Source organism: Schistocerca americana, chromosome 1 (genome assembly GCF_021461395.2).
Source record: "Schistocerca americana isolate TAMUIC-IGC-003095 chromosome 1, iqSchAmer2.1, whole genome shotgun sequence".
Classification (NCBI taxonomy): Eukaryota; Metazoa; Arthropoda; class Insecta; order Orthoptera; family Acrididae; genus Schistocerca; species Schistocerca americana.
Window position 1 is genome coordinate 626168818 of NC_060119.1, and position 17526 is coordinate 626186343.

The following is a 17526-nucleotide window of genomic DNA, read 5'->3' on the forward strand; positions in this document are numbered from 1 at the left end:
ATATTGGACACCTTTCTGGACCAAGATAAGTGTAGATTGTTCTTATTCCTTGTACTGACACTATGTATCGAACTGTTGGTTGGAAACAGAGATATATTACACGCAAGATATTTCGTTGGGTTTATACATGAACTTCTTCAGTTTACACCACAAATGAGTCTTATTAGGCCCTACATGCTTTTGCATGCTAAAAACTTTTGCTCGGTTTGATGACACCCTAGAATATCATCCATGTGACTTTTTTTTTAATATGTACTACATCTGACATAAGTAGACCAGAGGTCAGCCGATCGGCAATAATTTGGATTCCCTACACACAATTTACCTGAAGGCCCAAACAGAAGTGAGCGTCATCGTTGAACGTCACAGAAGACCACTCAAGTGTCCCTGTTCACTCTAGCTGTACACCATGGAAGTCTCTTTTGTCTATGGTATGGCGTAAACGACTTATGGAAACTCGAGACCCCAACCAAGCTTGTGGTAGCAGCCTTGATTCGACTGTTCTGGTGACCCTATGCCTGTAACCTCTGCCCGGATTTCAGCCATCTGTCAGAGTCAGCTATACAATTCTACATCTTCTGTTTGTACAGTCCTTCTGGAATCACCTGCGCTACTCTTGTTGCCACACTGCTTTCGTGACCGTCTCGTTATGGAGTTGTATGGACACATATGCGAGTGTCTGCTCCATATCTGAGCGTCTCTTTCTTTTTCCGGTAGGCAATCAAATCACTGGTCAGTGATTCTTCTACACCATAGTCAAAAACGATATCCAAATGATTTTACTAAGATCACTGAAATAATTCCTTTGACAGCCACTCCAGAAGTACAGGATGAATCCATTGTCTTCTTCTTGCTTTTCGTTTGTTGTAAACAATCATAACACCTTTCACGTCAATTTCGACCCTTTCCCTTCTGAATTAGAGATGGGTCGAACTCGTTCATTCCCGTGAACTACTTCATTCGTTTCACTCTTTGCCGTGAAGCGTTCAAATGAAGTAGTTCATTCATGAAGTACGGAAGCCTGGCGAACTTGCCCAGTTCGCAGCTCAGCCGCGGCTACGCTCGCTCGTACAATAAAGCTTCGTAATACTTCATAATTTTACCCACAGATGGCCGAGTTATGCAGTAACGTGCACGCAACGTTTTACGCTCTTACAGCGTCTGAGTTAACTTAAATACAGCATGGTCGAAGGGGACAAAGGAAAGTTAAACAGAGAAGCCTGTCACATATAAAGAAGGTGATACATTTAATCTTGCTCGACATTTTTTCATGAAGCGCCCAAAAAAGCCTTTATCTGCCAAGTGAAACATTATTTGTTGTATTCATGGACTGAAAACTAGGGCTACCAACGAAATGCAGTCCAATTTTATGTTCCTTTTGAAATTTAATGCAAAATAGAATGAGTATGTTTACCACTGTCACAAAGTCTATACACCTACGTTAAATAATTATTCAGAAGTTTTCCTGTAGATTTTATTGTTGTTGAGAATAATAACCCTCCACATTCAAAACGTAAACTGTCACCTGTAGTCATTGGTACGATTTCAAGTAAAATTCCTCTTTCAGTGTTATTAACAAACCTATTATTTTCACGTTGGCTGCTCGTGCTCACACAGCCAGCCTCTTCGTTTGGATCTTTAATATTCATTTGTCTGCAAGCGCTGCCAACGGTAGGCTACTCGTAGACGCGAAGTATAACTGCACAAATGGTCACGGGTAATGATGCCAGCACTGCAGGAAGCAGCTGACGCTGCCTTCCCCTCGCCCCTCACCGCCGCAACACCACGTAAACCTATCTTTCCCCACAAACACCGCGCGATTCGTCGACAGGCTGTTGAGGGAGGACCAGGGGGGTGAAACTCGTGTAGGGATTGCCAGTAACACGACGTTAGTTTGGTCCCAGGCCACTTGGAGCGCTGCAAGTTTAGCAATTTATAGTCTCGTGTTCCTACTGGATGACGTAGTCTTCCATAATTGTTTTGGTATCGTAGCAACGTGATTGTGATTTTTCGTTTAAATTGCAGTGTAAGTATGTTGCTATTATTCTGCTTAATTTTTGGATGCATTCGTAATATTTGATGGTGTGATGATTCAGTATTTCCTTTTTTACTTTTCATATAAAACACGAGGTTGTATCATCACATTAAGTTCTGTGGACTCTTGTATATTTGTTCCTGCAAAGAAGAACAACTTCCGTTGCTCAGTTTACTTAAAGGGTAAGTATATTTCTTATTTCTGTTAATATTTCCTTGTATTTCATACAGAATCCCATGCTAGCATCTTTTGACATAGTTTGTATTCAACTTTCCGAATCCTGTAATGGAATATAATTCTGGCTTTGATTCATCTTCCTTTTTCCCACGAAGTACTCTTAGTGACATAATAAGTATCATTTATTGTGCCGTTTACTACATACCAAATATTGGATGTGTTACAATTGATTCGTAATGCCTTGAGTGTGTTCTAGTTCCCGTTTTCGACAGTAAATATTCCTTACAGTACGTAACACTCTATCCAGGTAAAAAGTGTTTGTTGCTGTTGTATCGACAAAGGTTGTGTTCTCACATAATAAGACATTTGTTTCGAAGTCACACAAAGCAGGTCCTTCAAGCAGTTGAACATTTACACTTATTATTGTGGCAATATCCAATGCAGTTGAAATCTTCTCGCACTTTAATGCTCAACACAATGTAATAAAGATTTACAGCTGTAACTGTTACTGATAATGTACAGTTGAATTTGGTATCTACCATGGTACCTAGATGCTGAAATATACTGAAATGGTACAATAAGCAGTGTTTCTACCACCTGATAGCACTGTTTAACGAAGTAGTGTTTAATATAGAATATAGTGCAACTACGCTCACGCAATTATATATAGAGTGATGTGCATATCCGTAGTAGAAATGAGAATTTGTTTAGTTTTTTCACTATTTTGTAGCAATAACACATCAGATTACAAGCCATGATAGCATTTGTCAATACTTCAGTACAGGATAGCTGCATTTAGACATAAGCTAATATGATTTTTGATAGTGAAATTAATTTCACATTGAGTTTTCTTTAACATTAATCAATGTAAACCATACCTGATCTTTTTTCTCGTTCCTAATTTTTGGTTTGAATAACATTTCAGACACATGAGGATGGATCATACAGGAAGAGAAGAATCCAGTTTGAGATTGAAATTGAAATACTCGTGCAAGTTTCCTGGATGCAGGAGTAGTTATTATGTAAAAATAAATTCCAAGCACAAGAATAAACGTTTCTATAAATTTCCAGCTGCATCAAAAAGTGAGACCTTAAAGAAGTGGAAATTGATCTGTAATATAGATGAAGGTGTCAACTGTAGTTATTATTATGTGTGTGAGGATCATTTTTATGAAGCAGATTTTGTGAACTTTACTAGACACAGGCTAAATCCCGGTGTTATACCAATGCACATGGAATTGGTGTTGTATCATCCTCCCCCCACCCATCTGTGTTACACTGGTGATGGTGGTGGTGGTGGTGGTGGTGGTGGCGGTTTCACCACATCGGGTGCAAATATAAGTGTGCACGAGACAGGTCACAATGCAAAATCTACAGTAATACAATGAAGCAGTCCCCCTTTACAGAGCACAGATGATGGTGAGTACAGCTTTTTATCCTCACCTGTTTATGATGTTGAAAGTAGTGCAGGTGTAATGGGATCTGGCGTTTCTAAACGTGATTTAACTCCAAGAAAACACAAAATGTATAAATTGCATAGAATTACAGTTTCCAGAGTGTGTAAATTGAAAAACCGCTACAGAATGAGAGGAATAAATTGAAAATTCTAAAGGAGTTGTATGATGACAGGAAATTTCAGTTAATTGAAGAAGAGTTGAGTGATGGGACTAAAACTTTTATTAATAGTCAGTTAAGAAATGCCAATATGCAGCCCACAGCAGTACGGTGGTCTATACAAGATAAGGCATTTGCTTCATCTATTTGTAAGCGTAGTCCCCGGTTGTACAGATATTTGGCCACATACTTCTCCCTTCCATCTGTCAGGCTGCTCAAGTGAGTGCTTTCCCACATACCATTTGATACAGGACTTAGCAAGGGAAGTAAGTATTGTGCTCTACTTTTTGATGAAATGTCTCTGGATGATGGTATGTACTATGATGCACACAAACAGCTAATCTATGGGTATCAGGACTTGGGTCATTTAGGACGTTCACCTGTACCTGCTAGTCAAGCATTCACAGAACTTGTAAACAAGTTCTAGCATATTACTTTACTGCAACCACTTTCCACTACACCCATTTGAAATCACTCATTGTTCACATCATAAGTGAACTACAGAATATTGGGTTCTAAGTGGTTTGTACTGTATGTGACTAGAATGCAACAAACCAAAAGGCCCTTAAGCAACTGTGTGAAGCAAATTTGTTGAAGCCCAGTATATTTCATTTTGTCGTCAATAATCAACCAATTGTTACCATTTATGATGTACCACATCTGCTCAAAAACACTAGAAATGCTTTGATAGATAATAAAATTCAATTTGAACCTCACAAAGCAGCAAAGTTTGAGTACATCAGTACAGTGTTCTTTTTGGATTAAAAAAACGGTTCAAAACTCTGCCCAAATTAAAAGCACATCACTTTAACTTTTCTGATTCCCGTGTCAAAATGAAGGTAAAAGTTGCTGCTGCACAAATGAGCCATACTGTTGCAGCTGCAATTGAAACATATATTTCTACTCACACATTACCATCTGAAGCTATACACACAGCTGAGTTTGTGGACAAGGTAGATAATCTCTTTGATTCACCCAACAGTAATGAGCAATATCCCAGGGATGGAAAACAATTTAGATGTGCTTTATCAGAAAATTCGCCACATTTAGAAATGTGGTATAGCATATTGAGGGAAATAGGCAGCTGGCAAATAATAGATTTAAAAACGGGAAGAAACAAGACTAATATGTTCAGCTTCATAAAAGGTTGGCAGATTACATTACAGTCTATTATTTTCTTGCGGAAGACCTTGAAAGTGGTTGGCTTTAAGTACTTAAATTTAAAGGCGTTCAATCAAGATGCTTTAGAACATTTCTTTTGTTGTATAAGACAACATGGTATTGCTAATACAAACCCAACTTGTTTTCAGTTTGTACAAGCTCTGAAGACTTGTTGTCAATCACATGACTTTGCCTTTCAAAGCCTTGAGTGTAACTGTGAAAATGATGATTACACTCCCTTTAGCAGTTTGTGTCTCTTTTTGGCAGCTAGTGGTAGGAGTGAACATTTAAGTGAATGTGAGATGAAGGACACTGATACACCTGAGCAAATTTATTCTTACTCAGATGGTATCATCGAGTCTGTAGAAGATCAACAATCCTTAGCCTATGTAGCAGGCTATGTACTAAAAGCCATAGATGTACCAGATGATTGTGAAACATGTAATACCAGTCTCTACTCCTCTGTTGTGACTGAAAATCATTTGTTTACCTCATTTAAAGAGAATAGTGAGGAGCATTCTCATTTGAAATATGCAAGTGAAAGAGTCATGATTTTCCTAAGGGCACTCCATGACAACAAAACTACATGATAATTTTAAAAAAACATTTGTTCTGTCTCATACAACAATTTGTAATAAACATGACATTGAAGAGAGACTTCTGAAGACAAGTATTCCATTTATAATATACAAGTATGTGAAAGAAAAGAAATTTACAAACAAGAGGAAATTGTGTATGCAACAACTTAAAAAGAAGTTCAAATCATGTTAAAAGACTTTGTATTTGGTTTATTATGTGTACAATGAGAGTAACCTCCCTATACATATACAAATGTTCTTGTATCAAAATCATGCCTTTGACTTATGACAAAATCTGGTAATTCAGCAGGCACATAACTTAACACTTTCTAGATGTGATGATTGGATTCTAAAAGTATAATGAATAAAGTGCTGTCAAGGGGAATTTGTGTTAATTTTCAGTAGTGTATCAAAAGAGGAAGTAAATAAATAAAAATGTTAAAAATTAATGTTGTACCAGTGTCTTCTTTCATTATTTAAACATGATGGGTGTTGCCGAAATAACAGCCAAGTTGGGGAAAAAAGAAAAAAAATTTTGTGTGTTGCAGTTCATTTTCTTTGTATGTCTCATTGGCAAAAACATTTTGGCTACATTCATGGAGTGTCTACATGCTCTGCTCCCAATTTGTTTTTCAGTTGATGTAAAGTAGCATTTTGTGTGTTTCATAAATTTATTTGAACTGTGCAGAAGTTCAATTTCAGATTACTGGATATCCATAAATAACAATCAACAGAAAAAATAATAAATCGGATTTTGTAGACTTTACGGTACATCTTTGGTTTGTAGCACAGATTTTTTTGTAAATGACCTCTTGGTTATCCATCAGCTGTGTAGTTATTTATTTGTGTAACCTACTATTCCACTTTCGATCATGCGAGTGGACATAATGTGCTTTAGGATATGTGGAACCGTAAAAATCATTTATATATGCATGCAATGTCAGATGATTTTTTAGTCTGATATGTGCTAAAGCTCCGTTTATTTCCAGATGATAACGGCCACACGGCCAAAATCGCAATATTGAGTTTTACAAAAAAATTTCACAGTCAAAAGGTGACGTAATTTACGAAAATTTTCACAATGTAAACTACGAGTAGTTAATGTGTGTTTTTGATTGAGATTTCTTTTATATATTACTTTCCAAGATCTCAAAAACCTTTATTACTGCATTATGCGGCCCACATTCAAAGATTAAATGAAAAATATTGTCATCTAATTCGCGTATTTAGAAATAAACATAAGAGATTTTCGCGCCATATTTTTTCGTATTGAAGTTCACAGCCAAGCCACAAGTAGCGCTGGTGTCGTTCTGTGTTTCCGTATAATAACGTGGTCTTTGCACTTCTACTATATTGGTGTTCTGTGGGAAGGACTGAAGAGAAGGGAGGATGAGTGAAGTAGTGATGGGCTAAACTGCGATTTTCCGATATCAGTGATTTCCGTGAATGCTACTTTTCAGTATCTGTTATTCTTAACTGTGATTTGTCGCAGTTAAGGAACCTAAGTCGCGTATCTCTCCGCCACTGCTATTTCTGCTACTTCCGCGATTTCTGCTACTTCTGTGACTCCTCCGATTTCTGCGACGTACCACCGTATGAAAAAGTTACATCTGTCCACACAGAAAATTGCATCTCAACAAACCTGTCATTGGTAAGTATGTTTTACGTTTATTCTTCCGTTGGCTTTAATTTTGTATTAAAGAAACAACTGTGAAAATATTAATAGTGTAATTAATATGTAAGTAGCCGCACAGTACCGTAATAGTTCGTGTTTAGAAAATGAATTCTAACATATTGTTATATTCATAGGTACCTGAACTACATTTCAGTCACTCAGTAAAGTGATAATTCAAAATATCATTGTCAACAGATCTTAAGAAATTGCCAGTCTTTAGACCGTTTTCGTCAGACGAGAGGTTAGTTTCTAAGCGTTTTGATGGACATAATTACTTCAGTGAGATCGTTCTTGCGAATGTGATATAGCAAATATTAGCAATCTACTCTGTCAATTATATTGCTAGTAATTAGTGACAGCAAAAATTGTTTAATAATCCTTGTGTTTTTGCAGACGCAGTTCTGACTGATTACTGGTTGCTGTACATATCTATCCACATCAAGGCTGTTGAGAGAGACTCGTGAAGATTCAAGACAGCTCTTAGAGGATTTGCAGTTTAAAAGTGAAATAATTATGAAATAAGTGTGTGACTGATTAAAGTGTTTTATTGAAGTTGTTGTGCGATTTTAAAGGAATAATAAATGTTAAATACATTGAGTGAATAATAAAAATCTCATTTTCCACATGTTAAGCCGTCCTATACCCGTAATTTTCCGCCACTTATTTATTGGTAAACACTTGTTGGATACCGACGTGCCGCCCCCCCCCCCCCCCTTTCTCCACAATCTTGCTGTGACACTGACCTGTAACAAATCCCGAAGTCTACAATGTGCATTTTGAGGCTGTTGATATGAAAGTGGGAAGTACAGCTTAAGTGCATTACTTGAAAGTGACACAGGAAAAGCTTACTTATGTAGGTGGTAGTAGTGTCGGCAAAAAGTTCTTGTGTGTGAAGTTGCCATGTAGAACACCAGGTGTAAAACTTTTCTCCCGAGTCTTGAACTGTGTCGGAACAAAAGTGAGGCATTCATATGACACAATAATACTGTTTTTCTTTCACTACACTTATACAGGTGTCTGAGTTCTGCTGTGTTAACATTGCAAAGTCCTGTAGGCATGTGGAGTATTAACCAAAACTGTCATATTGGAAGCAGAATCAAACACATTTGTTACGTTACTTGATATTTTCAGGAGAAAAAGGCAATGTTGCTTCTTATTAATATAATACATTCAGAGTCACAGCAGTATTTGACCAGCCATAACTGATGCTGAATGTGCATGTCGTCATATAATATGAAGGGCTTATTTCAATAGTAGTACAAGTCCATTACCTACACTTTTCTGTCTATAATGCTTCTGAAATTAGTGATCCAAACAAACATAAATAAAGGTTCATCTCTTGCAAGAAGCCATATGCTTGAATATTTCTGGTATCTCAACTGCAGATTTTTCAGCGCTCATTTAACTTTACGACTCTATATCTCAAAATTAACAAAAATGGACTTGTACCACTATTGAAATAAGCCCTTCATATGCACACACAGCACATCGATCTCGTGATAACGAAGTACGTACGTCGGTCAACAGATGACACTAGGAAAAGTATGTTAACTGCGCTTTTTAGTTGCTACTTGCGACTCTTAGTTGCGATTTGTCACAGAAATCGCAGTTTGACTCTGTAGCGAATAGCGTAGTATGAACTTTGCTCAACAGATGGCAGTGCTAACTGCGCTTTTTAGTTGCTACTTGCGACTCTTAGTTGCGACTTGTCACGGAAATCGCAGTTAGACTCCATAGCGTACCGCAGAGATGGGCGTAGTACGAACTTTGACCCACAGATGGCACTGTTAACCGCGCTTTCTAGTTGCTACTTGCGACTCTTAGTTGCGACTTGTCACGGAAATCGCACAAAGCAGTGCTAAATTCGACCAACAGATGACTCACGTCTTTGAATGTGAAATACTACTTGCGACTGCTGTGACTGAAATCACAGTTAGATTCTGTAAAGTTGCTACTGTGATATCTGTGACTTCTCAGTCACTGCGATTTCTAACGGATACGCGATTTCCTGCCCACCACTAGAGTGAAGTAGCGCTGATGTAGCGGGAAGAGAGTGAGTGAACTAGGAAAAATTGTGGAGTATGCTATCTCTGAAGAGTTTGAAGTACTAGTTCATCGAAATTGAGTGGTTAGTTCACACTTCACTGGAACGACTCATTCACGAGCTCCCCATCACTATTCTGAATTGCAGTGAGAACGCCGAGTACGCAGGGATCCTAACAACACGAGGAAATCTTTAGAGTCAGACTTGAGAGGTTCATCATGCTACAATAGAATACGGACCTTTTCTGGCACTGACTTACAGACCCAATACATATAAATACAATCGAAGCATCATTCCGTTATACTCCACTGCCATAGTGACAATAGATACTGTCATGAATTATACGCCTCCGTGGCGCAATGGGCTAGCGCGTTCGGCTGTTAACCGAAAGGTTGGTGGTTCGAGCCCACCCGGGGGCGAAGATTTTTATATCTACGTTTTAAGAAATACCCAGTCCTTACATCTGGCCTCTTAAATTCTTTTGACCAAATTCGAATATTTACATTTTTCGGAACTGCAGTACAAATGAAGGTTTGTGAAAATATACGCGTGTGTTAATAAATGGCTACATTTCACACTTTATCTGTAACTACTAGTTACTAAATTCAAATGGCATAGTATTCCAAGGGTGCAGCTACCCAGTTAACCCAACAGCGGAACTTCAACTATACGGGCTGTTGCAGAACTTCAGACATACTTGTATTCAACAATTCGTATGACATGAGCGCAATCGAACTGACAGCTGATGCAACTAGACAAAGAATAATATAAAAATGTAATACTTTCGAACATTGGTAACGACTCTGGTTTGATATGGCAGAAACCATACGCAAACTAGTTAAAAAGCTGGATAGGGAACTTAACCTAAATTTTCGTCACCATTCACTTTATCTGAGGACGGGCACAACAGAATAAGTTGTTTCAAGAGATGCAGGTCAGTCCTACTCTAGCTGAATGAGCTAACATACCCTGATATTAACGAAATTGTGGGAAATAGAGTGGACGATTGTAAGCAAACCAATCTCATACCAAATAATGCAACAGCATATAAAGGCCTACCGTACTTGTCATGTTCTCCCAGGAGGAAAAGTCTTAGCAGACCAACTGAAACCTGCAGATCCAATGTAATGTCACCAAACCATCACATGAACTGAATAAAAGGCAAATCTGGCTGCATACTTTCAGGATGTACGTAGTAAGCCTTACACGGTACTGGTACTTTAGCTCACTGTTCTCCAACATTTTCGCTGCTTACATGTTGATTTGATGGATAGAAGTTCTAATAAAAGGTAATGTAAGTTAATGATATTCAGCTTCGGATTATTCCACTAATTCCAAACGAGACGCCTGCAGTACCAATAAAGATTTAATTATGCTTGCAACTGTCTTTATAACAACTATCTGAATACCCGGCACTGCCCAAATACGTATTTCTTCCAGTTCAAATAGTCCATCTGCTCTTTCCCCTCTCTCTGTCCATCTCTTCCGCCCCCCTTTTTGTCCATCTCCTTCTCTCAGCCCACTACCTTCACCCCTATCTTTCTACTCCTCCCTCCCCTTTCACTGCCCATCTCCTCCTTCCCCTTTCGCTGCCCATCTCCTCCTCCCCCTCTTAGTCCAACTCTTCCTGCCGCCTTTGAATCATCCTCCTCCCACACCTCTGTGTCCATCTCAAAGTCCCCCCCCCCCCTCTTTTAATCTCCTCTTGCCTCTTCTGTATCTATTTCCTTCTCCCCATCTCTTTGTCCATCTCCTCCTCTTTCTTCCCCTGTACATCTCCCCCTTTCTCTTTTCATCTCCTCTCCTTTCTGTATCCACCCACCCTCCCCCTCGCTCAGCCCATCACCTCCTCCCTCATATCTGAGTCCATGTCCTCCTTCCCCCTCTTCTCTTTCTGCATTATCACCCCCACCACTATAGAAGGCTGCTGGTCATTGCCTGGACAGATTTTCTTTCCAGGTAGTAAGTAATGTGAGTACCAAGATTGGCAGAAAACAATCTTGGGTCTTAGAATGAGTTTTGTACCTGCAGCTTGTCCATATATGCGCATCACAAATATATTTCTTACATATCTGTACACATATTTCACTTCTGAGTCCGGCGAATTTCGCCCTTCGGTTTCGTTTTCATGCAGCTCTATGTTTATGATGTCGTGTTTCTTGAACTATGTGTCGTGCAATGACAATTTTGTAGATACATTCAGCGACATATGTGGACACTGTCTGCGAAATGTGTTGCGAATAGAGTTAGTATCAAAGAAGTAATAAATTTAATGTCTCGCATGATCCGGCAGTGTTTCATGCATCTCAGTGTTTATAACGTCATATCTCCTGAATTTTGAGTCGTACAATGATACAATTTTGCACGTGCATTCAGTGACGGTTGTGAATATTGTCTGTAAAATGTGCCATGAATACTGTTACTATTTAATAACTAATAAATTAAAACGTCATGCCTGATGTGGGAGCTTTACTGCATGAATAGGGAAACTGTATTACGCGAATTTTTTTTTCCCTTTCATCATTCTGTGGGGGTCGTCAGAGAGAAAAAATCTCATAAAGGTTTGAAATTATGTGTAAGGTCTGCTGCAAGTCACGAAGTCTCTCATTCTCAAATACTGGATGAATAAATAAAGTCCGGGTATTTGCACATCGTGGACTATACTACTTTTTTATCGCCACCATCCCCATTTTGATAGATAGGTGGTTCTTATCCCAACAGCGATTTTTCCAGAAAGTAAGCGACATGTGAGGTCTGTTCAAAAAATTCCAGAGCTCTGTTCATTAAATTTTTCTTTTCTACGTTTACCTTTAACTTATGGTGCATGGTCTCCGAGATACTCTCCTCCACAATTGGTACACTGCTCCCAATGCCGTTTCCACTTCCGGAAGCAGTCTTGGTACATCTCTTACTGGATCACGCGAAGTGGCATATGCAAATTTTCTTTTATCTCGTTTATCGTTGCAAATCTTCGTCCTTTCAACGAGGTTTTCAACGTTGAAATTAAAAAAGTTCCAGGGGCCACGTCTCGAGGATGTGGTAGCACAGTGATTTCATTTGTTGTGCAACAGTCATTGCCCAACAAGGATGAATGTGTGAGTGATGCACGTGCCATGAAATGTCTCGCCACGTTTCAGGCCGTTTCCTTCTCGCATTTTCTCGCAGGCGTTGCAACATGTCCCGATAGTATCATCGATTAACAGTTTGTCCCAGTGGCACAAATTCATGATTAACTAATGATTCGAAGTCAAAGAAAACTATCAGCATGCCTTTGACATTTGACCTGACCTGACGAGCTTTTTTTGGGTCTTGGATCAACCTTTCCCTACCCACTGTGAAGACTAAACATTGGTCTCAACATAATAACTGTAGACCCACATTATTCATTTTATTTATTTACACGTCAAGTTCCTTATGACCAAACTGAGGAGCAAATCTTCAAGGTCAAGGAACGTGTCAGCACATGAAATTATAACATAAAAGTATTAACAGATAAAAATAAATGTTTATGAACTGGAAAAAAGTCTGTCCATAAGTTCAAGTAAACACAATCAACAAGTATCAGCTTAATTTTTCAAGGAAATCCTCGACAAAACAGGAGGGACCCCATGAGGAAACTCTTCAGTTTTGATTTGAAAGCGCGTGGATTACTGCTAAGATTTTTGAATTCGAGTGGTAGCTTACTGAAAATGGATGCCGTAGTATACTGCACACCTTTCTGTACAAGACATAAGGAAGTCCGATCCAAATGCAGATTTGATTTCTGCCGAGGATTAACTGAGTGAAAGCTGCTTATTCTTGGGAATAAGCTAATATTGTTAACAAGAAATGACAGTAAGGAATATATATAGGGTGTTACAAAAATGTACAGCCAAACTTTCAGGAAACATTCCTCACACACAAATAAAGAAAAGATTTTATGTGGAGATGTGTCCGGAAACGCTTAATTTCCATGTTAGAGCTCATTTTAGTTTCCTCAGTATGTACTGTACTTCCTCCATTCACCGCGAGTTGGCCCAATTGAAGGAAGGTAATGTTGACTTCGGTGCTTGTGTCGACATGCGACTCATTGCTCTACAGAACTAGCATCAATCACATCAGTACGTACCATCAACAGGTTAGTGTTCATCACGAACATGGTTTTGCAGTCAGTGCAAAGTTTACAAATGCGGAGTTGGCAGATGCCCATTTTATGTATGGATTAGCACGGGGCAATAGACGTGGCGCGGTACTTTTGTTTAGAGACAGATTTCCAGAATGAAGGTGTCCCGACAGGAAGATGTTCGAAGCAATTGATCGGCGTCTTAGGGAGCACGGAACATTCCAGCCTATGACTCGTGACTGGGGAAGACCTAGAACGACGAGGACACCTGCAATGGACGAGGCAATTCTTCGTGCAGTTGACGATGTACAGCGTGTACAGCGATGTACACCATGTACAGCGTGTGCAGGCACTATCAGCAGCTGATTGGCCTCCACGGGTACACTTCTGCGAATGGTTCATCCAACAATGTGTCAATCCTCATTTCAGTGCAAATGTTCTCTTTACGGATGAGGCTTCATTCAAACGTGATCAAATTGTAAATTTTCACAATCAATATGTGTGGGGTGACGAGAATCCGCACGCAATTGTGCAATCACGTCATCAACACAGGTTTTCTGTGAACGTTTGGGCAGGCATTGTTGGTGATGTCTTGATTGGGCCCCATGTCCTTCCACCTACGCTCAATGGAGCACGTTATCATGTTATCATGATTTCATACAGGATACTCTACCTGTGCTGCTAGAACATGTGCCTTTACAAGTACGACACAACATGTGGTTCATGCACGATGGAGCTCCTGCACATTTCAGTCGAAGTGTTCGTACGCTTCTCAACAACAGATTTGGTGACCGATGGATTGGTAGAGGCGGACCAATTCCATGGCCTCCACGCTCTTCTGACCTCAACCCTCTTGACTTTCATTTATGGGGGAATTTGAAAGCTCTTGTCTATGCAACCCTGGTACCAAATGTAGAGACTCATCGTGCTCGTATTGTGGATGGCTGTGATACAATATGCCATTCTCCAGGGCTGCATCAGCGCATCAGGGATTCCATGCGATGGAGGGTGGATGCATGTATCCTCGCTAACGGAGGACATTTTGAACATTTCCTGTAACAAAGTGTTTGAAGTCACGATGTTACTTTCTGTTGCTGTGTGTTTCCATTCCATGATTAATGTGATTTGAAGAGAAGTAATAAAATGAGCTCTAACATGGAAAGTAAGCGTTTCCGGACACATGTCCACATAACATATTTTCTTTCTTTGTGTGTGAGGAATATTTCCTGAAAGTTTGGCCATACCTTTTTGTAACACCCTGTATATTGAGAGGTCAATGTCAAAATACCCAGACTCATCAAAAGGTGTCCCCAAGAGGTTCATAAACTAACACCACTTATTGCCCGAACTGCCCATTTCTAAGCCAAAAATATCCTTTTAGAATAGGAACAGTTACGCCCAAATATAATACCATACGACATAAGTGAATAAAAATAAGCAAAGTAGACTAATTTTCGTATCCAACGACCACTCACTTCAGATACCGTTCGAATAGTAAAAATGGCAGCATTAAGTCTTTGAACAAGATCCTGAATGTGAGCTTTCCACGACAGCTTACTATCTATCTGAACACCTAGAAATTTGAACTGTTCAGTTTCACTAATCATATGCCCATTCTGTGAAATTAAAGCGTCAGCGTTTGTTCAATAGAGTGTTGTTGTTGTGGTCTTCAGTCCTGAGACTGGTTTGATGCAGCTCTCTGTGCTACTCTATCCTGTGCAAGCTTCTTCCTCTCCCAGTACCTACTGCAGCCTACATCCTTCTGAATCTGCTTAGTGTATTCATCTCTTGGTCTCCCTCTACAATTTTTACCCTCCACGTGGCCCTCCAATACTAAATCGGTGATTCCTCGATGTCTCAGAACATGTCCTACCAACCGATCCCTTCTTCTAGTCAAGTTGTGCCACAAGCTCCTCTTCTCCCCAATTCTATTCAATACCTCCACATTAGTTGTGTGATCTACCCATCTAATCATGAGCATTCTTCTGTAGCACCACATTTCGAAAGCTTCTACTCTCTTCTTATCTAAGCTATTTATCGTCCACGTTTCACTTCCATAGATGGCTACACTCCATACAAATACTTTCAGAAACGACTTCCTGACACTTAAATCAATACTCGATGTTAACAAATTTCTCTTCTTCAGAAAAGCTTTCTCTGCCATTGCCAGTCTACATTTTATATCCTCTCTACTTCGACCATCATCAGTTATTTTGCTCCCCAAATAGCAAAACTCCTTTACTACTTTAAGTGTCTCATTTCCTAATCTAATTCCCTCAGTATCACCCGACATAGAGTGTTAGCAACTGTAAAAACCGGGTCTTACTGTGATTTAATGTTAGTTTATTTTCTACATGCTATTAACTTAGGTCGAGAACTGCACTATTTGAAACAGAGCCAATATTGCACACAACATCCTTTATTACCAAGCTAGCGTCATCAGCAAACAGAAATATTTTAGAGTTACCCGTAATACTATTGGGCATATCATTTATATCATTAAGGAACAGGAGTGGCCCCATCACTGATCCCTGGGGCACCTCCCACTTGACCATACCCCAGTCAGACCCCACATCACAGCCATTCTCAACATTGTGAATAATGACCTTTTGCTGTCTGTTGCTAAAGTAAGAGGTGAACCACTTGTGAGCTCCTTCGCGTATTCCTTAATGGTCCAACTTCTGGAGCAATATTTTGTGATAAACACAATCAAATGCCTTAGTTAGATAAAAAAAAATATGCATAGCGCTCAATACCTTTTGTTTAACCCATCCAGCCTCACAGAGAAAAGAGAATATAGCACTTTCATCTGTTAAACGACTTCTAAAGCCGAACTGTACATTTGATAGCAAATTGTGTGATATACAATGATCAATTATCCTTACATACACAGCCTTTCCAATAACTTTAGCAAATACTGATGGCATAGAAATAGGTCAAAATTATTTAAATGATCCCTTTCTCCCGTTTTATAAAGTGGCTTTACTACCGAGTACTTTAATCGTTCAGGAAACTGACCATTCCTAAAGGAAAAATTACAAATATGGTTAAATACATGCCTACCATGTGCAGTACAGTACTTTAATAATCTGACAGGCACTCCATCATATCCATGAGAGTCCTTAGTCTTCAGTGATTTAATTGCTGACTCAATCTCCCTCTTGTCTGTATCACAGGGGAGTATTTCAGACATCAATTCGGAAAGGCATTTGCCAAGAAAGTCATATGATTCCCTGTAGAAACTAAATTTTTATTCAATTCACCAGCAATGCTCAGAAAATAATGGTTAAGTACTGTACATATATTTGATTTATCAGTAACAGAAATATTTTCAATGCAAACTGGCTTTATATCGTCGACCTTGTGCTGCTGACCAGACACTTCCTTCACAACTGACCATATTGTTATAATTTTATCCTGTGAATTAGCTATTCTATTTGCATAGCCACATACTCTTTGCCTTCCTAATAACATTTTTAAGCATCTTACAATACTGTTTGTAATGGGCTACTGTAGCTTGATTGTGACTCATTGTAACATTTTGATATAATTCCTGCTTTGTTCTACATGATATCCTTATCCCACTAGTCAGCCATTCGGGCTACATATTACTGCTAGTACCCCATTTAGAAAGTTCTAATGGAAAGTGTGGTGTCACCGCCAGACACCACACTTGCTAGGTGGTAGCTTAAATCGGCCGCGGTCCATTTAGTACACGTCGGACCCGCGTGTCGCCACTGTGTGATCGCAGACCGAGCGCCACCACAAGGCAGGTCTCGAGATACGATATAGCACTCGCCCCAGTTGTACGACGACTTTGCTAGCGACTACACTGACGAAGCCTTTCTCTCATTTGCCGAGAGACTGTTAGAATAGCCTTCAGCTAAGTCCATGGCTACGACCTAGCAAGGCGCCATTAACCGTATCTGAAGAGAGTCTTATTTGTATTATCAACAGCGATGTACCACAACATGGAATAAAGTTAAGTATTTGAGGAGCTGCATACTTTTCTTATGAGAATTCACTACTTATCCTGTTCCAGAATTCACGCCCGTCTGCGTTAGATAGCGTGCATTTAGGCCGCCTCTATCTACAAGGTGTTGGCACATTTACCAACACATCAGAAAGTAACTCTCAAAG

At 39.4% G+C, this 17526-nt stretch overlaps 1 protein-coding gene and 1 non-coding gene across 2 annotated transcripts in view; one reads left to right on the top strand and one right to left on the bottom strand.

Annotated features, from left to right (window-relative positions):
- Positions 1-17526, bottom strand: part of LOC124607446 (multiple inositol polyphosphate phosphatase 1) — a 206396-nt gene that overhangs the window by 74793 nt on the left and 114077 nt on the right. The gene's annotated exons all lie outside the window — the stretch shown is intronic.
- Positions 9630-9703, top strand: Trnan-guu. Its single transcript has one exon. It is a non-coding gene; the product is annotated as a tRNA-Asn (tRNA).